Source organism: Manis pentadactyla, chromosome 5 (genome assembly GCF_030020395.1).
Source record: "Manis pentadactyla isolate mManPen7 chromosome 5, mManPen7.hap1, whole genome shotgun sequence".
Classification (NCBI taxonomy): Eukaryota; Metazoa; Chordata; class Mammalia; order Pholidota; family Manidae; genus Manis; species Manis pentadactyla.
Window position 1 is genome coordinate 141830965 of NC_080023.1, and position 12340 is coordinate 141843304.

The 12340-nt window shown below is 55.1% G+C and overlaps 1 protein-coding gene across 7 annotated transcripts in view; it reads left to right on the top strand.

Annotated features, from left to right (window-relative positions):
* Positions 1 to 12340, top strand: part of LOC118907518 (uncharacterized protein TP_0369-like) — a 51596-nt gene that overhangs the window by 31008 nt on the left and 8248 nt on the right. For all 7 annotated transcript variants that reach the window (XR_008997890.1, XR_008997891.1, XM_057502740.1 and 4 more), the window contains 2 exons: positions 6697 to 6770; positions 7742 to 7853. The gene's annotated coding sequence lies outside the window, so the exon portion shown is untranslated. The remainder of the gene's footprint in view (positions 1 to 6696; positions 6771 to 7741; positions 7854 to 12340) is intronic.

A 12340-nucleotide genomic window follows, 5' to 3' on the forward strand; every position in this document is an offset into this window, starting at 1 on the left:
CAAGAACAGGGTTTAGTGGGAAAATACAATACACCCACACAGATGTGGGAAAGACTTTCTTTAATGGATAGCAGGGAGGATAGGAAGCCCCAACAAAAGGGCATGGGCCTTGTACGGGGCTGGGGGAGACCGGTAGACGGCCGCAAGGGTGGCGGCGTGTCCAGCGCGTCACCGTCGTCGGGGGTAGGGCTGAGTCCGGCGGTTGTGCCGCGTGTGGCATCGGGCCGGTGGGGACCGGAAGGTGGCCCGCAGGGGCGCCATGGTGTCAGAGTCCGGCCCCAGGGCGGCGGCCCACGGCGGCGGCGTGGTGTCCATAGCCTCGCCGTCCGTGTCAGAGTCCGGCCCCAGGGCGGCGGCCCACGGGGGCGGCGTGGTGTCCATAGGCTCGCCCTCCGTGACAGAGTCCGGCCCCAGGGCGGCGGCCCACGACGGCGGCGTGGTGTCCATAGCCTCGCCGTCCGTGTCAGAGTCCGGCCCCAGGGCGGCGGCCCACGGGGGCGGCGTGGTGTCCATAGGCTCGCCCTCCGTGACAGAGTCCGGCCCCAGGGCGGCGGCCCACGGCGGCGGCGTGGTGTCCATAGCCTCGCCGTCCGTGTCAGAGTCCGGCCCCAGGGCGGCGGCCCACGGGGGCGGCGTGGTGTCCATAGGCTCGCCCTCCGTGACAGAGTCCGGCCCCAGGGCGGCGGCCCACGGCGGCGGCGTGGTGTCCATAGCCTCGCCGTCCGTGTCAGAGTCCGGCCCCAGGGCGGCGGCCCACGGGGGCGGCGTGGTGTCCATAGGCTCGCCCTCCGTGACAGAGTCCGGCCCCAGGGCGGCGGCCCACGGCGGCGGCGTGGTGTCCATAGCCTCGCCGTCCGTGTCAGAGTCCGGCCCCAGGCCGGCGGCCCACGGGGGCGGCATGGTGTTCATAGGCTCGCCCTCCGCGTCAGAGTCCGGCCCCAGCGGCGTGGTGTCCATAGGTCCTTCGTTTGAGGCAGGCATGAGAATAGGGTACGAAGCTAGGGAGAGCTTCCAACTCCTTCTCAGGCCGAGCGCGCACTGAGCTGCCCAGCTAGGGCAGCCTCTGATAGGTCAGCCAGGGGACGCATCACAGAGCAGCCGCCCCGGCAACCGTGATGTCACCCAGGGGGGAGGCATCAGGGAGCCCCCACTGCCGTGAGCACACCAGCCCCACCCAGAGGAGACCCTGGCCCAGTGTCACAGGGCGTGGCCCCAACGCCAACCCCAGTAGAGTCCCCAGCCCCCGGGACTGCCCGCCGAGGGCCGTGCAGGTGTTTGGGCCAGCGAGACCACCATGCAGACCGTTCAGGGCCGCAGTGCTCGCGTCTGTCAGAGCTAGGCCCGCCCGGGTGTCGGCTCTGCACGCGCTCGGCACCCGGGGTGCGGCGGCCAATGCTGTGCCCCCGCGGTCCCTGAGGCCGGGGCTGCCGGGGCGCCGCCCGCCCTCGCCCCGGGCCTTCCCATCTTCTCTGGGAGGCCTGGAGCCAGACATGCTTCCTCTGCCATGGCCAGCCAGGCGGGTGACCGATTCCGAGGAGGGGACCGTCCGCGTGACTTCCCTTTCTAGCTAGCAGGCAGGTTCTTTCTTCGCTTCCCAGAAAGCGTAGGTCAGGGACCACCAGGTTTCAGCATAGCAACATTCCACGTCCTGACTGAGCCTGGCAGCCCAGATTTTCTCTTTGGTCTCGTTTTGGGGCCTGTGTCTGGTATACGAGTAACACAACACAGTAAACTGGGAAACACTTTTTACTTTCTTACTGTTATTTTTTTATGTTTATTCATTTTGTTGTCATTAATCTACAATTACATGAAGAACATTATGTTTTCTAGACTCCCCCCTTCACCAAGTCCCCCCCACAAACCCCGTGACAGTCACTGTCCATCAGTGTAGTAAGATGCTGTAGAATCACTACTTGTCTTCTCTGTGTTGCACAGTCCTCCCTTTGCGCGCACCCCCCCCCCCACCGCCCCACATTATACATGCTAATAATCGTAAGGCCCCCTTTCTTTTTCCCCACCGTTATCCCTCCCTTCCCACCCATCCTCCCCAGTCCCTTTCCCTTTGGTAACTGTTAGTCCATTCTTGGGTTCTGTGATTCTGCTGCTGTTTTGTTCCTTCAGTTTCTCTTTGTTCTTATATTCCACATATGAGTGAAATCACTTGGTACTTGTCTTTCTCCGCCTGGCTTATTTCACTGAGCATAGTAATAATACCCTCTAGCTCCATCCGTGTTGTTGCCAACGGTAGGATTTGTTTCCTTCTTCTGGCTGAATGATACTCCATTGTGTATAATCTGTACCACGTCTTCTTTATCCATTCATCTGCTGATGGACACTTAGGTTGCTTCCATTTCTTGGCTCTTGTAAATAGCGCTGCGATAAACATAGGGGTGCATCTGTCTTTTTCAAACTGGGCTGCTGCACTCTTAGGGTAAACTCCTAGAAGTGGAATTCCCGGGTCAAGTGGTATTTCTATTTTGAGCTTCCTGAGGAACCTCCTCCATACTGCTTTCCACAGTGGTTGAGCTGAGATTTACATTCCCACCGGCAGTGTCGGAGGGTTCCCCTTTCTCCACATCCTCGCCAACGTCTATTGTTGTGTGTCTTCCCGATGGTGGCCATCTTGACTGGTGTGAGGTGATACCTCATGGTGGTTTTAATTTGCATTTCTCTGAGGATTAGCGGTGTGGAGGATCTTTTCATGTGCCTGTTGGCCACCTGAATTTCTTCTTTGGAGAAGTGTCTGTTCAGATCCTCTGCCCATTTTTTGATCGGATTATTTGCTTTTCTTGTTTGTTGCGGTGCGTGAGCTCTTTATGTATTTTGGATGTCAACCCTTTATCGGATCTGTCATTTATGAATATATTCTTGCATATACGGTAGGGCACCTTTTTGTTCTATTGAGGGTGTCCTTTGCTGTACAGAAGCTTTTCAGCTCGATGTAGTCCCACCAGTCCATTTTTGCTTTTGTTTCCCTTGCCCGGGGAGGTATGTTCTTGAAGAAGCCGCTCACGTTTATGTCCAGGAGATTTGTGCCTATGTTTTTTTCTGAGAGTTTTATGGTTTCATGACTCACATTCAGGTCTTGGATCCATTTCGAATTTACTTTTCTGTATGGGGTTAGACAGTGATCCAGTTTCATTCTCTTCCGTGTAGCTGTCCAGTTTTGCCAGCACCATCTGTTGAAGAGAGTGTCTTTTCCCCATTGTATGTCCCTGGCTCCCTTATCATATATGAATTGACCACATATGTTTGGGTTAATGTCTGGAGTCTCTTATTCTGTTCCACTGGTCTGTGGCTCTGTTCTAGTGCCAGGAGCAAACTGTCTTGAGGACTGTGGCTTTGTAGTAGAGCTTGATGTTGGAGAGCGAGATACCGCACACACCCACCCACCCACCCACACCCACCCACACACACACACACACACACACACACACACACACACACTTTCTTCTTCCTTCTCAGGATTGCTTTGGCTATTCGGGATCTTTGGCATTTCCATATGAAGTTTTGAACTATTTGTTCCAGTTTGTGGAAGAATGCTGTTGGTAATTTGATAGGGACTGCATCTAATCTGTAGATTGCTTTGGGCAGGATGGGCATTCTGACGATATTAATTCTTCCTAGCCAAGAGCGTGGGATGAGTTTCCATTTGTTAGCGTCCTCTTTAATTTCTCTTAAGAGTGTCTTATAGTTTTCAGGGTATAGGTCTTTCGCTTCCTTGGTTAGGTTTATTCCTAGGTATTTTATTCTTTTTGATGCAATTGTGAATGGAATTGTTTTCCTGATTTCCCTCTCCTTTGGTTCATTGTTAGTGTACAGGAAAGCCACAGATTTCTGTGTGTTGATTTTGTATCCTGCAACTCTGCTGTATTCCGGTGATCGGTTCTAGCAGTTTTGGGGTGGAGTCTTTAGGGTTTTTTATGTACAATATCATGTCACCTGCAAATAGTGACCGCGTAGCTTCTTCTTTACCAGTCTGGATGCCTTGTATTTCTTTGTTTTGTCTAATTGCCGTGGCTGGTACCTCCAGTACTGTGTTGAGTAACAGTGGGGAGAGTGGGCATCCCTGTCTTGTTCCCCATCTCAGAGGAACAGGTTTCAGCCTCTCGCTGTTCAGTATGACGTTGGCTGTGGGTTTGTCATATACGGCCTTTATTATGTTGAGGTACTTGCCCTGTATACCCATTTGGTTGAGAGTTTTTATCGTGAATGGATGTTGAATTTTGTCGGATGCTTTTTCAGCATCTGTGGAGGTGATCATGTGGTTTTCGTCTTTCTTTCTGTTTATGTGGTGGATGGTGTGGATGGATTTTCGAATGTTGTCACCATCCTTGCATCCCTGGGATGAATCCCACTTGATCATGGTGTTTGATCCCCTTGATGTATTTTTGAATTTGGTTTGCTAATATTTTGTTCATTTCCTAGGTATTTTTGCTCCCCATCCACAGTTCCTGAAAATCGTTCTGAGCCATAACTGTCCAATGGGTGTCTTGTTAGGTTAATGCAGAGGCTTTGGGGCCCTAGCCCAGGGTAGAGGCTGGTTGCCAGGGGCACCAGGCTTGTGGTTAGCGGGTGGGAACTTTCAGCCCCCAGCCCCCAGGGAAGGAAGAGGAAAGGGATGAGGGCTGGAGGTTGAATCAGCAATGGCCAGCGATTTAGTCAGTCATGACTCTGCAGTGAAGCCTTCACAAAACCCTATGAGAAGAGCACATCTCTCTCTCTCCTCTCCTGCTTCTCTGTCAGAGCTTCCATGCTTGGGGAACCAGGTCGCCTGCACATGCCACCATGCCAGGCCCCAAGTCCCGGGAGGATAGAAGCTCCTTTACTTGGGACCTTGCCGTGTGTGTGTGTGTGTGTGTGTGTGTGTGTGTGTGTGTGTGTGTGTGTGCGCGCGCGTGTGCGTGTGAAGCGCGCACGTGCGCTGCTGTGTCCTTTATGATACTCTTTGTTAAGCTGGTGAACGTGTTTTCCTGAGCTGCTGAGGCACCCTAGCAACTTGGGCAGTACCTAAGGGGGAGATCGTTGGAACTTCCAATCCTAGCCTGTATGCAGGTGGGAAGCACAGGCTAATTGCATGGGCCTGGCAACCGGGCTCTGGAGTTGGGGTGGAGGGCAGTCTTGAGGTTAGAAACCTTACCCTGGGGAATCTTGTGCTGCGTCCAGGCAGATATCCTCAGAGCTGAGTTCTCAGAAACCCTGCTGGTGTTTGAGAATTGCTTGGTGTTGTATGCCTTGGAAACAGGTCCGGTATCCTGAAGGGAGTTCCACTGCTGTGTATGAAAAAGAACGCTGGGTCATATGATACCGCTATGGATATTTTTAGGAACCTCCACACTGTTTCCCATAGTAGCTGCACCAATTCACATGGTCACCAACAGTGCACGAGGGTTCCCTTTGTCCACTTCCTCATCAACGCTTGTTATTTCTTGTTTTTGTTTTTTTCTTTCTTCTTTTGGTACCAGCCATTCTGACTGGTGTGAGGTGATAGCTCGTTGTGATTTTTGTGTGTGTGTGACCGTTAATGTACAATTACATGAGCAACATGGTCACTAGCCTCCCCCTCCCATTATCTTATCAAGTCCCCCCACCCCATACCCCATTACAGTCACTGTCCATCGGCGTCGTAAGACGCTGTAGAATCCCTACTTGTCTTCTCTGTGTTATACTGCCTTCCCCGGGCCCCGGCACCCCCGCCGCCCCCACCCCCTACATTATGTGTGCGAGCCGTAATGCCCCTTTTTCCCACTTATCCCTCCCTCCCCAGTCCCTTTCCCTTTGGTAACTGTTAGTCCACTCCTGGGTTCTGTGAGTCTGCTGCTGTTTTGTTCCTTCAGTTTCTGCTTTGTTCTTTTACTGCACAGATGAGTGAAATCATCTGATGCTGCTTGTCTTTCTCCATCCTGCTCATTTCACTGAGCATAATACCCTCTAGCTCCATCCGTGTTGTCGCGAACGGTAGGATTTGTGTTCTTCTTACGGCTGAATAATATTCCATTGTGCATATGTACCACCTCTTCTTTATCCATTCATCTACTGACGGACGCTCAGGTTGCTTCCATTTCTTGGCTGTTGTACATAGTGCTGTGATAGACATAGGGGTGCATATGTCTTTTTCAAACTAGGCTCCTGCATTCTTAGGGTAAATTGCTGGGAGTGGATGGAATTCCTGGGTCAAATGGTATTTGTACTTTTTTGTTTTTTGAGGAACCTCCATACTGCTTTCCACAATGGTTGAACTGAGATTTACGTTCCCACCAGCAGTGTCGGAGGGTTCCCCTTTCTCCACGTCCTCGCCAACGTCTGTTGTTGTGTGTCTTCCCGATGGTGGCCATCCTGACTGCTGTGAGGTGATATCTCATGGTGGTTCTAATTTGCATTTCTCTGGTGATGGTAGCGATGTGGAGCATCTTTTCATGTGCCTGTTGGCCACCTGAATTTCTTCTTTGGAGAAGTGTCTGTTCAGATCCTCTGCCCATTTTTTAATTGGATTATTTGCTTTTTGTGTGTGGAGGTGCGTGGGCACTTAATACGTATTTTAGATGTCATCAACCCCTTATCGGATACGCCATCTATGAATCTATCCTCCCATACTGTCGGATGTCTTTGTTCTACTGATGGTGTTTAAACAGACTCTTACACCCCCCTGCCATTTCATTCCAATTCTGAGTCAATTTTTTTTTTCCCCCCCCTCAGAGCACCGACCCGCCAAGGAAACTGGAACGAAGAGGAGAAGATGTGATACGGGAACCTCGAGCCTAAACTGAGAGGTGAGATGGTGGAGACTGGTAGTATCTTTCCATGTGCTGCTTCCAAGGTTCACAGGGAATAAAGGTTGCCACGGAGGTAAGGCCCGGGATGTGGACATCACCTGGTATCGGTGGAGCCACCTAGCCACTAGCCATTAATGGGAAGGCTAGCGTGCGGCACTGTTATTTCCTGCGGAGGTACACGTGCGGCGTCCCCCCGTTGCAGTTCGGTCAGACCCCGTGTGGGACTGCCCGGGCACTGGCCGGGGTGGATCTGAGAGCTCTGCCCGTTCCTGCTGGGCTGCCCCAGCATCCCTCTCAGAACAAGGCCTCCAAAGTGCTCCTGGTAGAGAGACAGAGAGACAGAGAGAGAGAGAGAGACAGAGAGAGAGAATTATGCCCAAGAGACAGGGGCAACTTTTTGCTGGAGCTCCATGAGCATGTTTCTGATTGTGATGTTGAGATCCCTTTCACAAAGATTGATCGAGTCCTCCAGTTACCAGGTTCCTTTGACTTTGACGCTTCGTATTTGTAGGTGGCGCCCTGTAGCGCCCAGAAGCTTTTCTCTCTGGAGCTGCTCAGCCCTTGGGGTGATGGCAGGCAGGGGTCACGGGAGCGGCGCTGGTGCCCACGGGAGGAAAGAGGTCTTTCCTGCTTCCCGGCCGCAGTGCCTGTCTCCACCGCCAGGGCCAGTTTGCGGAGCACGCAGGGAGAAGCCTCTGTGCTTTGCACCCGTAGCTGCCGTAGGTGGGGCCGTCCTGTCGCTGGCCTGGCGCGATGGAGGGGGGCAGCCGGTTTGCGAGCCGGTGCTGGCGGGGGAGGAAGGTGCAGCTCCTAAAAGTTCCCCCACCTGCTGGGCAGAGTGCACCCGGACAGTTTTGCGCACCTGTGCTTTCTCCTGAGCGGCAAGCTCTGTGCAGCCCTTGCCCCTTTAGCAGCTCTCTCGCTGTTAGGAAGTCTCTCAGACTGCCCGCCTTTCTTTCATCCCACAGCAGCCGGATGTGGATCCCTGTGTTCCGCAAGTGGCAGGAATCTCCAGTCTCTCCAAGTACTCCGCCTGTCTTTGCTTTCCAACCCCACCGATCCTCCAGAGCATCACGTAAGGTAGGTTCGTGCTCCCAGAGCAGATCTCCAGGGCTGGGTGTTCAGCAGGCCTAGGCCTCCACCCGCCTCCCCGTTTCCGTTTCTCTTCCTCCCTCCGGGGAGCTCGGGTGCGGGAAGGGCCTGCCGGGTCCCTCTGGATCACGGCTTTGGTACGTCACCCTTCACCTTGAGGTGACGGCCTGCCGCGGCAGCCTCCTCTCCTGCTTCTCTTCCAGGATCTGGTGTAGTTATATTTCCGCATTGTATGTGTGTATGTATGTATGTATGTATGTATGTATGTATGTGGTTTTTGGAGGAGGTTTCTGCCTCCCCTCTCACACTGCCGTCTTTAATCCCACCAAGCCATCTTTAATTTTTTTTTTTTTTTTTTCTTTTTCTTTTTCTTTTTCTTTTTCAGTTTCACTTGTATAGGGTACCTTTTCCCACCCCTTCAACTTGTAGTTTGTCTGTGTGCTTGGATCTCAAGTGAGCCTCCTGTAAGGGAGCACGTAGGCGGTCTTGAGTTTTCATCCATTCATTCAACCCTGTGTCTTTTGTTGGGAGCATTTAAAGTCTTTCCCTTTACTGTGATAATTGATAGCTGTGTCCTTATGGCACTTCTTCAACTTGATTTCTATCTTCTTTTTGCTTGTAGTTCTTCTCTGTGCTTTCATCGTTGCTCTCCTGGTTATGAGCGATAGCTTTGTTGAGTATTATGCTTTCCTACCTGTCTGTCTGTCTGTCTGTCTATCTGTCTGTCTATCTATCTATCTATCTGATCTCTCTACTCTCATCTATCTACTGTCATGTCTGTGTCTGTCTATCCAAACTATCTAATCCATCACCTATCTGTCTGTTACCTGTCATCTATATGTATCTATATCAATGTGTCTGTCTAGCCTATATGTATCTATATCATCTATCTAGTCTATCATCTTATCAATCTATCTACCTGTCATCTATCTATGTGTATCTGTAGGTGTCTGTCTAATCTGTCCACCTGATCTATCATGTATCATCTATCTAATCTGTCTGCCTATTCTATCTAATCTCTATGTATCTGTATGATCTATGTAATCTATCATTCTATCTTATCTATCCGTCTATCAGTCTAATCTAATCTGTCCATCTATCTAATGTATCTGTCTAGCTATCTTCCTGTTCGTTTATTTTGTCCGTTTTTGTCAACGTGTACCGTCACTAGGCGCGCAGTCATTCCTCTGTCTCCTTCTCATTCTTGATGCCTTGTGTTTGTTTCTGTGAGTTAGCTGTGTCTTTGGGTCTTGAGAGGAGTGGCCGTGGGTTGGAACACCTGGGTAGGTGGCCCGAGTCCGCTGGGTGTACATGGCCGGCTGGACTCTCTAACCAGTGCGGGCTGGGGCCCTCCGGGTGCTCTGCCCTGGGGCTGGCCCTGCCGGGGCGGCTGCGTGAGCTGCGGGGCACATCCGAGGCCCCACACAGGGAGCACCCCGGCTGGCCTGCTGGGGCCGAGGCAGGTACACGCCCAGTAGTAAGTCTTTGTGCCTGCGCGCCGATGTCACCTCGGTGGCCCTGCCTGGCTGCCCATCTCCAGAGAGCATGTGCAGTCGCAGGTTCAGTGAGCCGCCTTTTTGGGGACACGCGGGGCTGGTGTGGGCTAGTGGCCCGTGGGCTTGCTGAGGTGGCAGGCCAGCTATCTCGCGGGGAAACTGCTCCCCTCTGTTGTCAAGGTGGAGGTGCAGTTTCAGTGCATCTCGGCATTTAGATGTGAGTGAGGTCTATCTGAAATGGGATAGTAGCATTTAGAGCTGTGTTTTCTGTTCGTATGGAAAGGGTGCTGTGCATAAAGAGTTGGGTGGCGGTGGCAGGAATTCGAGGAATGCTGATGTCCTTGCATTTATTTATGTTCTGTTAAGGAAAGTGATTCCGAAGTAACTTTCTACTCATGTATGAAGGTGGTGCGTAAGGTCACCCCACGTCAGTCATGGTGAGATGAAGTGAGGTAGTAGAATTAAAGCCTGTACCCCTTGGCCTTATACGTAGGAGACGCACCGTGGGTGCTCTTTGCTGCTCTCCTGTCCTGGCTTATTGCCTTAACGAACGTGATGGTTCAGAGTGGTCCCAGCGACATTTCCAGCAAAATCTTTCTACAATTGCATAGAAACACTTGGGATATCTATATCCCCAGAGGCTAGTGGAAAAGTTTACTCTTTCTGGTCACTGTTTGCAAGTTGTTCGCTCTATCGCGCATTTCTTTGTTACTTTTAGACCGATAGGGGCAGTGGTACACACACACACACACACACACACACACACACACACACACACACACAAACATGTTTAAGAACCAAAATGAAAAGAGTGGTTTTCTGTGTCACAGCGGGGATTCCCTAGCCTGCGGCGAGCTCAGAGCAGTGGCAGAGAAGAGGGAAGGGGCCTCGTTAGCCAACCCGGTCTCCCTCCTCTGGACTTGCCTCCCCCTGGGCTGTCATCCCTTAAACGCTCAGCACGCAGACCTCGCGTGGAGCACGCACAGTCATAAAACGCGGCTACTTCCACATCCCAGTCACTGGGGCGTGGGGCATGTTACATTGTTAGGTGTGGCTCAAAGCATTATCACTCGTGTATGTGAGTTCTTCCTCTGTAGCAGAGTGAAAGAGTAAAGAGAGCCAGAGGCATATTAGCAAGAACAGGGTTTAGTGGGAAAATACAATACACCCACACAGATGTGGGAAAGACTTTCTTTAATGGATAGCAGGGAGGATAGGAAGCCCCAACAAAAGGGCATGGGCCTTGTACGGGGCTGGGGGAGACCGGTAGACGGCCGCAAGGGTGGCGGCGTGTCCAGCGCGTCACCGTCGTCGGGGGTAGGGCTGAGTCCGGCGGTTGTGCCGCGTGTGGCATCGGGCCGGTGGGGACTGGAAGGTGGCCCGCAGGGGCGCCATGGTGTCAGAGTCCGGCCCCAGGGCGGCGGCCCACGGCGGCGGCGTGGTGTCCATAGCCTCGCCGTCCGTGTCAGAGTCCGGCCCCAGGGCGGCGGCCCACGGGGGCGGCGTGGTGTCCATAGGCTCGCCCTCCGTGACAGAGTCCGGCCCCAGGGCGGCGGCCCACGGCGGCGGCGTGGTGTCCATAGCCTCGCCGTCCGTGTCAGAGTCCGGCCCCAGGGCGGCGGCCCACGGGGGCGGCGTGGTGTCCATAGGCTCGCCCTCCGTGACAGAGTCCGGCCCCAGGGCGGCGGCCCACGGCGGCGGCGTGGTGTCCATAGCCTCGCCGTCCGTGTCAGAGTCCGGCCCCAGGGCGGCGGCCCACGGGGGCGGCGTGGTGTCCATAGGCTCGCCCTCCGTGACAGAGTCCGGCCCCAGGGCGGCGGCCCACGGCGGCGGCGTGGTGTCCATAGCCTCGCCGTCCGTGTCAGAGTCCGGCCCCAGGGCGGCGGCCCACGGGGGCGGCGTGGTGTCCATAGGCTCGCCCTCCGTGACAGAGTCCGGCCCCAGGGCGGCGGCCCACGGCGGCGGCGTGGTGTCCATAGCCTCGCCGTCCGTGTCAGAGTCCGGCCCCAGGGCGGCGGCCCACGGGGGCGGCGTGGTGTCCATAGGCTCGCCCTCCGTGACAGAGTCCGGCCCCAGGGCGGCGGCCCACGGCGGCGGCGTGGTGTCCATAGCCTCGCCGTCCGTGTCAGAGTCCGGCCCCAGGGCGGCGGCCCACGGGGGCGGCGTGGTGTCCATAGGCTCGCCCTCCGTGACAGAGTCCGGCCCCAGGGCGGCGGCCCACGGCGGCGGCGTGGTGTCCATAGCCTCGCCGTCCGTGTCAGAGTCCGGCCCCAGGCCGGCGGCCCACGGGGGCGGCGTGGTGTTCATAGGCTCGCCCTCCGCGTCAGAGTCCGGCCCCAGCGGCGTGGTGTCCATAGGTCCTTCGTTTGAGGCAGGCATGAGAATAGGGTACGAAGCTAGGGAGAGCTTCCAACTCCTTCTCAGGCCGAGCGCGCACTGAGCTGCCCAGCTAGGGCAGCCTCTGATAGGTCAGCCAGGGGACGCATCACAGAGCAGCCGCCCCGGCAACCGTGATGTCACCCAGGGGGGAGGCATCAGGGAGCCCCCACTGCCGTGAGCACACCAGCCCCACCCAGAGGAGACCCTGGCCCAGTGTCACAGGGCGTGGCCCCAACGCCAACCCCAGTAGAGTCCCCAGCCCCCGGGACTGCCCGCCGAGGGCCGTGCAGGTGTTTGGGCCAGCGAGACCACCATGCAGACCGTTCAGGGCCGCAGTGCTCGCGTCTGTCAGAGCTAGGCCCGCCCGGGTGTCGGCTCTGCACGCGCTCGGCACCCGGGGTGCGGCGGCCAATGCTGTGCCCCCGCGGTCCCTGAGGCCGGGGCTGCCGGGGCGCCGCCCGCCCTCGCCCCGGGCCTTCCCATCTTCTCTGGGAGGCCTGGAGCCAGACATGCTTCCTCTGCCATGGCCAGCCAGGCGGGTGACCGATTCCGAGGAGGGGACCGTCCGCGTGACTTCCCTTTCTAGCTAGCAGGCAGGTT